The following is a 13,773-nucleotide window of genomic DNA, read 5'->3' on the forward strand; positions in this document are numbered from 1 at the left end:
GTGGTTTTTTTTTTCTTCATACTAGTTTAGCAGTCTGCTGACAGTGTCCACCAGGTCCGTTATATACAGTATATTATATATATATAAGCAGTACGGTAGGCCACGGCTGTACCTACCTCTGTGTCGTCAGTGCACTCGTCGTCTATAAGTAATATAATACTATACTATCCATCCATCTACATTGTATACCTTTGGTGTTTTTTTTTTCTTCATACTAGTTTAGCAGTCTGCTCACAGTGTCCACCAGGTCCGTTATATACAGTTTATATTATATATATATATATATATATATATATAAGCAGTACGGTAGGCCACGGTTGTACCTACCTCTGTGTCGTCAGTGCACTCGTCGTCCAAAAGTAATATATAATACTATACTATACATCCATCTACATTGTATACCTGTGGTGTTTTTTTTTCTTCATACTAGTTTAGCAGTCTGCTGACAGTGTCCACCAGGTCCGTTATACAGTATATTATATATATAAGCAGTACGGTAGGCCACGGCTGTACCTACCTCTGTGTCGTCAGTACACTCGTCGTCCATAAGTAATATAATACTATACTATCCATCCATCTACATTGTATACCTGTGGTGGGTTTTTTTTTCTTCATACTAGTTTAGCAGTCTGCTGACAGTGTCAACCAGATCCGTTATATACAGTATATTATATATATAAGCAGTACGGTAGGCCACGGCTGTACCTACCTCTGTGTCGTCAGTGCACTCGTCGTCCATAAGTAATATAATACTATACTATCCATCCATCTACATTGTATACCTGTGGTGGGTTTTTTTTTCTTCATACTAGTTTAGCAGTCTGCTGACAGTGTCCACCAGGTCCGTTATATACAGTATATATTATATATATATATATAAGCAGTATGGTAGGCCACGGCTGTACCTACCTCTGTGTCTTCAGTGCACTCGTCGTCCATAAGTAATATAATACTATACTATCCATCCATCTACATTGTATACCTGTGGTGGGTTTTTTTTTCTTCATACTAGTTTAGCAGTCTGCTGACAGTGTCCACCAGGTCCGTTATATATAGTATATTATATATATATAAGCAGTACGGTAGGCCACGGCTGTACCTACCTCTGTGTCGTCAGTGCACTCGTCGTCTATAAGTAATATAATACTATACTATCCATCCATCTACATTGTATACCTTTGGTGTGTTTTTTTTTCCTTCATATTAGTTTAGCAGTCTGCTGACAGTGTCCACCAGGTCCGTTATATACAGTATATATTATATATATATATATATATATATATAAGCAGTACGGTAGGCCACGGCTGTACCTACCTCTGTGTCTTCAGTGCACTCGTCGTCCATAAGTAATATATAATACTATACTATACATCCATCTACATTGTATACCTGTGGTGTTTTTTTTTTCTTCATACTAGTTTAGCAGTCTGCTGACAGTATCCACCAGGTCCGTTATACAGTATATTATATATATAAGCAGTACGGTAGGCCACGGCTGTACCTACCTCTGTGTCGTCAGTGCACTCGTCGTCCATAAGTAATATAACACTATACTATCCATCCATCTACATTGTATACCTGTGGTGGTTTTTTTTTTGTTCATACTAGTTTAGCAGTCTGCTGACAGTGTCCACCAGGTCCGTTATATACAGTATATATTATATATATATATATATATAAGCAGTACGGTAGGCCACGGCTGTACCTACCTCTGTGTCGTCAGTGCACTCGTCGTCCATAAGTAATATAATACTATATTATCCATCCATCTACATTGTATACCTGTGGTAGGTTTTTTTTTCTTCATACTAGTTTAGCAGTTTGCTGACAGTGTCCACCAGGTCAGTTATATACAGTATATATTATATATATATATATATATAGTATATATATATATATATATATATATATAAGCAGTACGGTAGGCCACGACTGTACCTAACTCTGTGTCTTCAGTGCACTCGTCGTCCATAAGTAATATAATAATATACTATCCATCTACATTGTATACCTACCTGTGTTGGTTTTTTTCTTCTTCATACTAGTTTAGCAGTCTGCTGACAGTGTCCACCAGGTCCGTTATACAGTATATTATATATATAAGCAGTACGGTAGGCCACGGCTGTACCTACCTCTGTGTCGTCAGTGCACTCGTCGTCCATAAGTAATATAATACTATACTATCCATCCATCTACATTGTATACCTGTGGTGGTTTTTTTTTTCTTCATACTAGTTTAGCAGTCTGCTGACAGTGTCCACCAGGTCCGTTATACAGTATATTATATATAAGCAGTACGGTAGGCCACGGCTGTACCTACCTCTGTGTCGTCAGTGCACTCGTCGTCCATAAGTAATATAATACTATACTATCCATCCATCTACATTGTATACCTGTGTTGGTTTTTTTTTCTTCATACTAGTTTAGCAGTCTGCTGACAGTGTCCACCAGGTCCGTTATATACAGTATATATTTTATATATATATATATATAAGCAGTACGGTAGGCCACGGCTGTACCTACCTCTGTGTCGTCAGTGCACTCGTCATCCATAAGTAATATATAATACTATACTATCCATCCATCTACATTGTATACCTGTGGTGTTTTTTTTTTCTTCATACTAGTTTAGCAGTCTGCTGACAGTGTCCACCAGGTCCGTTATACAGTATATTATATATATAAGCAGTACGGTAGGCCACGGCTGTACCTACCTCTGTGTCGTCAGTGCACTCGTCGTCCATAAGTTTTATAATACTATACTATCCATCCATCTACATTGTATACCTGTGGTGGGTTTTTTTTTCTTCATACTAGTTTAGCAGTCTGCTGACAGTGTCAACCAGGTCCGTTATATACAGTATATTATATATATAAGCAGTACGGTAGGCCACGGCTGTACCTACCTCTGTGTCGTCAGTGCACTCGTCGGCCATAAGTAATATATAATACTATACTATCCATCCATCTACATTGTATACCTGTGGTGTTTTTTTTTTTCTTCATACTAGTTTAGCAGTCTGCTGACAGTGTCCACCAGGTCCGTTATACAGAATATTATATATATATAAGCAGTACGGTAGGCCACGGCTGTTCCTACCTCTGTGTCGTCAGTGCACTCGTCGTCCATAAGTAATATAATACTATACTATCCATCCATCTACATTGTATACCTTTGGTGGTTTTTTTTTTCTTCATACTAGTTTAGCAGTCTGCTGACAGTGTCCACCAGGTCCGTTATATACAGTATATATTATATAAATATATATAAGCAATACGGTAGGCCACGGCTGTACCTACCTCTGTGTCATCAGTGCACTCGTCGTCCATAAGTAATATAATACTATACAATCCATCCATCTACATTGTATACCTGTGGTGGTTTTTTTTTTCTTCATACTAGTTTAGCAGTCTGCTGACAGTGTCCACCAGGTCCGTTATATACAGTATATATTATATATATATATATATATATATATATATATATATATATAAGCAGTACGGTAGGCCACGGCTGTACCTACCTCTGTGTCATCAGTGCACTCGTCGTCCATAAGTAATATAATACTACACTATCCATCCATCTACATTGTATACCTTTGGTGGTTTTTTTTTTCTTCATACTAGTTTAGCAGTCTGCTGACAGTGTCCACCAGGTCCGTTATATACAGTATATATTATATAAATATATATAAGCAGTACGGTAGGCCACGGCTGTACCTACCTCTGTGTCGTCAGTGCACTCGTCGTCCATAAGTAATATAATACTATACTATCCATCCATCTACATTGTATACCTGTGGTGGGTTTTTGTTTCTTCATACTAGTTTAGCAGTCTGCTGACAGTGTCCACCAGGTCCGTTATATACAGTATATATTATATATATATATATATAAGCAGTACGGTAGGCCACGGCTGTACCTACCTCTGTGTCGTCAGTGCACTCGTCGTCCATAAGTAATATAATACTATACTATCCATCCATCTACATTGTATACCTTTGGTGGGTTTTTTTTTCTTCATACTAGTTTAGCAGTCTGCTGACAGTGTCCACCAGGTCCGATATATACAGTATATATTATATAAATATATATAAGCAGTACGGTAGACCACGGCTGTACCTACCTCTGTGTCGTCAGTGCACTCGTCGTCCATAAGTAATATAATACTATACTATCCATCCATCTACATTGTATACCTATGGTGGTTTTTTTTTTTTTCATACTAGTTTAGCAGTCTGCTGACAGTGTCCACCAGGTCCGTTATATACAGTATATATTATATATATATATATATAAGCAGTACGGTAGGCCACGGCTGTACCTACCTCTTTGTCGTCAGTGCACTCGTCGTCCATAAGTAATATAATACTATACTATCCATCCATCTACATTGTATACCTTTGGTGTTTTTTTTTTTCTTCATACTAGTTTAGCAGTCTGCTGACACTGTCCACCAGGTCCGTTATATACAGTATATATTATATAAATATATATAAGCAGTACGGTAGGCCACGGCTGTACCTACCTCTGTGTCATCAGTGCACTCATCGTCCATAAGTAATATAATACTATACTATCCATCAATCTACATTGTATACCTGTGGTGGGTTTTTTTTTCTTCATACTAGTTTAGCAGTCTGCTGACAGTGTCCACCAGGTCCGTTATATACAGTATATATTATATATATATATATATATATATATATATAAGCAGTACGGTAGGTCACGGCTGTACCTACCTCTGTGTCGTCAGTGCACTCGTCGTCCATAAGTAATATAATACTATACTATCCATCCATCTACATTGTATACCTTTGGTGGGTTTCTTCTTCTTCATACTAGTTTAGCAGTCTGCTGACAGTGTCCACCAGGTCCGTTCTATACAGTATATATTATATAAATATATATAAGCAGTACGGTAGGCCACGGCTGTACCTACCTCTGTGTCGTCAGTGCACTCGTCGTCCATAAGTAATATAATACTATACTATCCATCCATCTACATTGTATACCTGTGGTGGGTTTTTTTTTCTTCATACTAGTTTAGCAGTCTGCTGACAGTATCCACCAGGTCCGTTATATACAGTATATATTATATATATATATATATATATATATATATATAAGCAGTACGGTAGGCCACGGCTGTACCTACCTCTGTGTCGTCAGTGCACTCGTCGTCCATAAGTAATATAATACTATACTATCCATCCATCTACATTGTATACCTTTGGTGGTTTTTTTTTTCATCATACTAGTTTAGCAGTCTGTTGACAGTGTCCACCAGGTCCGTTATATACAGTATATATTATATAAATATATATAAGCAGTACGGTAGGCCACGGCTGTACCTACCTCTGTGTCGTCAGTGCACTCGTCGTCCATAAGTAATGTAATACTATACTATCCATCCATCTGCATTGTATACCTGTGGTGGTTTTTTTTTTTCTTCATACTAGTTTAGCAGCCTGCTGACAGTGTCCACCAGGTCCGTTATATACAGTATATATTATATATATATATATATATATATAAGCAGTACGGTAGGCCACGGCTGTACCTACCTCTGTGTCGTCAGTGCACTCGTCGTCCATAAGTAATATAATACTATACTATCCATCCATCTACATTGTATACCTTTGGTGGTTTTTTTTTTCTTCATACTAGTTTAGCAGTCTGCTGACAGTGTCCACCAGGTCCGTTATATACAGTATATATTATATAAATATATATAAGCAGTACGGTAGGCCACGGCTGTACCTACCTCTGTGTCGTCAGTGCACTCGTCGTCCATAAGTAATATAATACTATACTATCCAACCATCTACATTGTATACCTGTGGTGGGTTTTTTCTTCTTCACACTAGTTTAGCAGTCTGCTGACAGTGTCCACCAGGTCCGTTATATACAGTTAATATTATATATATATAAGCAGTACGGTAGGCCACGGCTGTACCTACCTCTGTGTCGTCAGTGCACTCGTCGTCCATAAGTAATATAATACTATACTATCCATCCATCTACATTGTATACCTTTGGTGTGTTTTTTTTTCTTCATACTAGTTTAGCAGTCTGCTGACAGTGTCCACCAGGTCCGTTATATACAGTATATATATATATATATATATATATATATACATATAAGCAGTACGGTAGGCCACGGCTGTACCTACCTCTGTGTCGTCAGTGCACTCGTCGTCCATAAGTAATATAATACTATACTATCCATCCATCTACATTGTATACCTGTGGTGGGTTTTTTTTTCTTCATACTAGTTTAGCAGTCTGCTGATAGTGTCCACCAGGTCCGTTATATACAGTATATATTATATATATATATATATATATATATATAAGCAGTACGGTAGGCCACGGCTGTACCTACCTCTGTGTCGTCAGTGCACTCGTCGTCCATAAGTAATATAATACTATACTATCCATCCATCTACATTGTATACCTTTGGTGGTTTTTTTTTTCTTCATACTAGTTTAGCAGTCTGCTGACAGTGTCCACCAGGTCCGTTATATACAGTATATATTATATAAATATATATAAGCAGTACGGTAGGCCACGGCTGTACCTACCTCTGTGTCGTCAGTGCACTCGTCGTCCATAAGTTTTATAATACTATACTATCCATCCATCTACAGTGTATACCTGTGGTGGGTTTTTTTTTTCTTCATACTAGTTTAGCAGTCTGCTGACAGTGTCAACCAGGTCCGTTATATACAGTATATTATATATATAAGCAGTACGGTAGGCCACGGCTGTACCTACCTCTGTGTCGTCAGTGCACTCGTCGGCCATAAGTAATATATAATACTATACTATCCATCCATCTACATTGTATACCTGTGGTGTTTTTTTTTTCTTAATACTAGTTTAGCAGTCTGCTGACAGTGTCCACCAGGTCCGTTATACAGAATATTATATATATATAAGCAGTACGGTAGGCCACGGCTGTTCCTACCTCTGTGTCGTCAGTGCACTCGTCGTCCATAAGTAATATAATACTATACTATCCATCCATCTACATTGTATACCTGTGGTGGGTTTTTGTTTCTTCATACTAGTTTAGCAGTCTGCTGACAGTGTCCACCAGGTCCGTTATATACAGTATATATTATATATATATAAATATATATATAAGCAGTACGGTAGGCCACGGCTGTACCTACCTCTGTGTCGTCAGTGCACTCGTCGTCCATAAGTAATATAATACTATACTATCCATCCATCTACATTGTATACCTTTGGTGGTTTTTTTTTTCTTCATACTAGTTTAGCAGTCTGCTGACAGTGTCCACCAGGTCCGATATATACAGTATATATTATATAAATATATATAAGCAGTACGGTAGACCACGGCTGTACCTACCTCTGTGTCGTCAGTGCACTCGTCGTCCATAAGTAATATAATACTATACTATCCATCCATCTACATTGTATACCTGTGGTGGGTTTTTTTTTCTTCATACTAGTTTAGCAGTCTGCTGACAGTGTCCACCAGGTCCGTTATATACAGTATATATTATATATATATATATATATATATATATAAGCAGTACGGTAGGCCACGGCTGTACCTACCTCTGTGTCGTCAGTGCACTCGTCGTCCATAAGTAATATAATACTATACTATCCATCCATCTACATTGTATACCTTTGGTGGGTTTTTTTTTCTTCATACTAGTTTAGCAGTCTGCTGACACTGTCCACCAGGTCCGTTATATACAGTATATATTATATAAATATATATAAGCAGTACGGTAGGCCACGGCTGTACCTACCTCTGTGTCATCAGTGCACTCATCGTCCATAAGTAATATAATACTATACTATCCATCCATCTACATTGTATACCTGTGGTGGGTTTTTTTTTCTTCATACTAGTTTAGCAGTCTGCTGACAGTGTCCACCAGGTCCGTTATATACAGTATATATTATATATATATATATATATATATATATATATATATAAGCAGTACGGTAGGCCACGGCTGTACCTACCTCTGTGTCGTCAGTGCACTCGTCGTCCATAAGTAATATAATACTATACTATCCATCCATCTACATTGTATACCTTTGGTGGGTTTTTTCTTCTTCATACTAGTTTAGCAGTCTGCTGACAGTGTCCACCAGGTCCGTTATATACAGTATATATTATATAAATATATATAAGCAGTACGGTAGGCCACGGCTGTACCTACCTATGTGTCGTCAGTGCACTCGTCGTCCATAAGTAATATAATACTATACTATCCATCCATCTACATTGTATACCTGTGGTGGGTTTTTTTTTCTTCATACTAGTTTAGCAGTCTGCTGACAGTGTCCACCAGGTCCGTTATATACAGTATATATTATATATATATATATATATATATATATAAGCAGTACGGTAGGCCACGGCTGTACCTACCTCTGTGTCGTCAGTGCACTCGTCGTCCATAAGTAATATAATACTATACTATCCATCCATCTACATTGTATACCTTTGGTGGTTTTTTTTTTCATCATACTAGTTTAGCAGTCTGTTGACAACCAGGTCCGTTATATACAGTATATATTATATAAATATATATAAGCAGTACGGTAGGCCACGGCTGTACCTACCTCTGTGTCGTCAGTGCACTCGTCGTCCATAAGTAATATAATACTATACTATCCATCCATCTACATTGTATACCTGTGGTGGTTTTTTTTTTTCTTCATACTAGTTTAGCAGTCTGCTGACAGTGTCCACCAGGTCCGTTATATACAGTATATATTAAATATATATATATATATATATAAGCAGTACGGTAGGCCACAGCTGTACCTACCTCTGTGTCGTCAGTGCACTCGTCGTCCATAAGTAATATAATACTATACTATCCATCCATCTACATTGTATACCTTTGGTGGTTTTTTTTTTTCTTCATACTAGTTTAGCAGTCTGCTGACAGTGTCCACCAGGTCCGTTATATACAGTATATATTATATAAATATATATAAGCAGTACGGTAGGCCACGGCTGTACCTACCTCTGTGTCGTCAGTGCACTCGTCGTCCATAAGTAATATAATACTATACTATCCAACCATCTACATTGTATACCTGTGGTGGGTTTTTTTTTCTTCACACTAGTTTAGCAGTCTGCTGACAGTGTCCACCAGGTCCGTTATATACAGTTAATATTATATATATATAAGCAGTACGGTAGGCCACGGCTGTACCTACCTCTGTGTCGTCAGTGCACTCGTCGTCCATAAGTAATATAATACTATACTATCCAACCATCTACATTGTATACCTGTGGTGGGTTTTTTTCTTCTTCACACTAGTTTAGCAGTCTGCTGACAGTGTCCACCAGGTCCGTTATATACAGTTAATATTATATATATATAAGCAGTACGGTAGGCCACGGCTGTACCTACCTCTGTGTCGTCAGTGCACTCGTCGTCCATAAGTAATATAATACTATACTATCCATCCATCTACATTGTATACCTTTGGTGGGTTTTTTTTTCTTCATACTAGTTTAGCAGTCTGCTGACAGTGTCCACCAGGTCCGTTATATACAGTATATATTATATAAATATATATAAGCAGTACGGTAGGACACGGCTGTACCTACCTCTGTGTCGTCAGTGCACTCGTCGTCCATAAGTAATATAATACTATACTATCCATCCATCTACATTGTATACCTTTGGTGGTTTTTTTTTTCTTCATACTAGTTTAGCAGTCTGCTGACAGTGTCCACCAGGTCCGTTATATACAGTATATATTATATAAATATATATAAGCAGTACGGTAGGCCACGGCTGTACCTACCTCTGTGTCGTCAGTGCACTCGTCGTCCATAAGTTTTATAATACTATACTATCCATCCATCTACATTGTATACCTGTGGTGGTTTTTTTTTTCTTCATACTAGTTTAGCAGTCTGCTGACAGTGTCAACCAGGTCCGTTATATACAGTATATTATATATATAAGCAGTACGGTAGGCCACGGCTGTACCTACCTCTGTGTCGTCAGTGCACTCGTCGGCCATAAGTAATATATAATACTATACTATCCATCCATCTACATTGTATACCTATGGTGTTTTTTTATTCTTAATACTAGTTTAGCAGTCTGCTGACAGTGTCCACCAGGTCCGTTATACAGAATATTATATATATATAAGCAGTACGGTAGGCCACGGCTGTTCCTACCTCTGTGTCGTCAGTGCACTCGTCGTCCATAAGTAATATAATACTATACTATCCATCCATCTACATTGTATACCTTTGGTGGTTTTTTTTTTCTTCATACTAGTTTAGTAGTCTGCTGACAGTGTCCACCAGGTCCGTTATATACAGTATATATTATATAAATATATATAAGCAATACGGCAGGCCACGGCTGTACCTACCTCTGTGTCATCAGTGCACTCGTCGTCCATAAGTAATATAATACTATACTATCCATCCATCTACATTGTATACCTGTGGTGGGTTTTTTTTTTCTTCATACTAGTTTTAGCAGTCTGCTGACAGTGTCCACCAGGTCCGTTATATACAGTATATATTATATATATATATATATATATATATATATATATATATATAAGCAGTACGGTAGGCCACGGCTGTACCTACCTCTGTGTCATCAGTGCACTCGTCGTCCATAAGTAATATAATACTACACTATCCATCCATCTACATTGTATACCTTTGGTGGTTTTTTTTTCTTCATACTAGTTTAGCAGTCTGCTGACAGTGTCCACCAGGTCCGTTATATACAGTATATATTATATAAATATATATAAGCAGTACGGTAGGCCACGGCTGTACCTACCTCTGTGTCGTCAGTGCACTCGTCGTCCATTAAGTAATATAATACTATACTATCCATCCATCTACATTGTATACCTGTGGTGGGTTTTTGTTTCTTCATACTAGTTTAGCAGTCTGCTGACAGTGTCCACCAGGTCCGTTATATACAGTATATATTATATATATATATATATATAAGCAGTACGGTAGGCCACGGCTGTACCTACCTCTGTGTCGTCAGTGCACTCGTCGTCCATAAGTAATATAATACTATACTATCCATCCATCTACATTGTATACCTTTGGTGGTTTTTTTTTTCTTCATACTAGTTTAGCAGTCTGCTGACAGTGTCCACCAGGTCCGATATATACAGTATATATTATATAAATATATATAAGCAGTACGGTAGACCACGGCTGTACCTACCTCTGTGTCGTCAGTGCACTCGTCGTCCATAAGTAATATAATACTATACTATCCATCCATCTACATTGTATACCTGTGGTGGTTTTTTTTTTCTTCATACTAGTTTAGCAGTCTGCTGACAGTGTCCACCAGGTCCGTTATATACAGTATATATTATATATATATATATATATATATAAGCAGTACGGTAGGCCACGGCTGTACCTACCTCTGTGTCGTCAGTGCACCTCGTCGTCCATAAGTAATATAATACTATACTATCCATCCATCTACATTGTATACCTTTGGTGGTTTTTTTTTTCTTCATACTAGTTTAGCAGTCTGCTGACACTGTAAACCAGGTCCGTTATATACAGTATATATTATATAAATATATATAAGCAGTACGGTAGGCCACGGCTGTACCTACCTCTGTGTCATCAGTGCACTCATCGTCCATAAGTAATATAATACTATACTATCCATCCATCTACATTGTATACCTGTGGTGGGTTTTTTTTCTTCATACTAGTTTAGCAGTCTGCTGACAGTGTCCACCAGGTCCGTTATATACAGTATATATTATATATATATATATATATATAAGCAGTACGGTAGGCCACGGCTGTACCTACCTCTGTGTCGTCAGTGCACTCGTCGTCCATAAGTAATATAATACTATACTATCCATCCATCTACATTGTATACCTTTGGTGGGTTTTTTCTTCTTCATACTAGTTTAGCAGTCTGCTGACAGTGTCCACCAGGTCCGTTATATACAGTATATATTATATAAATATATATAAGCAGTACGGTAGGCCACGGCTGTACCTACCTATGTGTCGTCAGTGCACTCGTCGTCCATAAGTAATATAATACTATACTATCCATCCATCTACATTGTATACCTGTGGTGGGTTTTTTTTTTCTTCATACTAGTTTAGCAGTCTGCTGACAGTGTCCACCAGGTCCGTTATATACAGTATATATTATATATATATATATAAGCAGTACGGTAGGCCACGGCTGTACCTACCTCTGTGTCGTCAGTGCACTCGTCGTCCATAAGTAATATAATACTATACTATCCATCCATCTACATTGTATACCTTTGGTGGGTTTTTTTTTCATCATACTAGTTTATCAGTCTGTTGACAGTGTCCACCAGGTCCGTTATATACAGTATATATTATATAAATATATATAAGCAGTACGGTAGGCCACGGCTGTACCTACCTCTGTGTCGTCAGTGCACTCGTCGTCCATAAGTAATATAATACTATACTATCCATCCATCTACATTGTATACCTGTGGTGGTTTTTTTTTCTTTTTCATACTAGTTTAGCAGTCTGCTGACAGTGTCCACCAGGTCCGTTATATACAGTATATATTATATATATATATATATATATATATATATATATAAGCAGTACGGTAGGCCACAGCTGTACCTACCTCTGTGTCGTCAGTGCACTCGTCGTCCATAAGTAATATAATACTATACTATCCATCCATCTACATTGTATACCTTTGGTGTTTTTTTTTTTTTCTTCATACTAGTTTAGCAGTCTGCTGACAGTGTCCACCAGGTCCGTTATATACAGTATATATTATATAAATATATATAAGCAGTACGGTAGGCCACGGCTGTACCTACCTCTGTGTCGTCAGTGCACTCGTCGTCCATAAGTAATATAATACTATACTATCCAACCATCTACATTGTATACCTGTGGTGGGTTTTTTTTTCTTCACACTAGTTTAGCAGTCTGCTGACAGTGTCCACCTGGTCCGTTATATACAGTTAATATTATATATATATATAAGCAGTACGGTAGGCCACGGCTGTACCTACCTCTGTGTCGTCAGTGCACTCGTCGTCCATAAGTAATATAATACTATACTATCCATCCATCTACATTGTATACCTTTGGTGGTTTTTTTTTTTCTTCATACTAGTTTAGCAGTCTGCTGACAGTGTCCACCAGGTCCGTTATATACAGTATATATTATATAAATATATATAAGCAGTACGGTAGGCCACGGCTGTACCTACCTCTGTGTCGTCAGTGCACTCGTCGTCCATAAGTAATATAATACTATACTATCCATCCATCTACATTGTATACCTGTGGTGGGGTTTTTTTTCTTCATACTAGTTTAGCAGTCTGCTGACAGTGTCCACAAGGTCCGTTACATACAGTATATATATATATATATATATATATACATATAAGCAGTACGGTAGGCCACGGCTGTACCTACCTCTGTGTCATCAGTGCACTCATCGTCCATAAGTAATATAATACTATACTATCCATCAATCTACATTGTATACCTGTGGTGGGTTTTTTTTTCTTCATACTAGTTTAGCAGTCTGCTGACAGTGTCCACCAGGTCCGTTATATACAGTATATATTATATATATATATATATATATATATATATAAGCAGTACGGTAGGTCACGGCTGTACCTACCTCTGTGTCGTCAGTGCACTCGTCGTCCATAAGTAATATAATACTATACTATCCATCCATCTACATTGTATACCTT

The sequence above is a fragment of the Pseudophryne corroboree genome, chromosome 5, assembly GCF_028390025.1.
Source record: "Pseudophryne corroboree isolate aPseCor3 chromosome 5, aPseCor3.hap2, whole genome shotgun sequence".
Lineage (NCBI taxonomy): Eukaryota > Metazoa > Chordata > Amphibia > Anura > Myobatrachidae > Pseudophryne > Pseudophryne corroboree.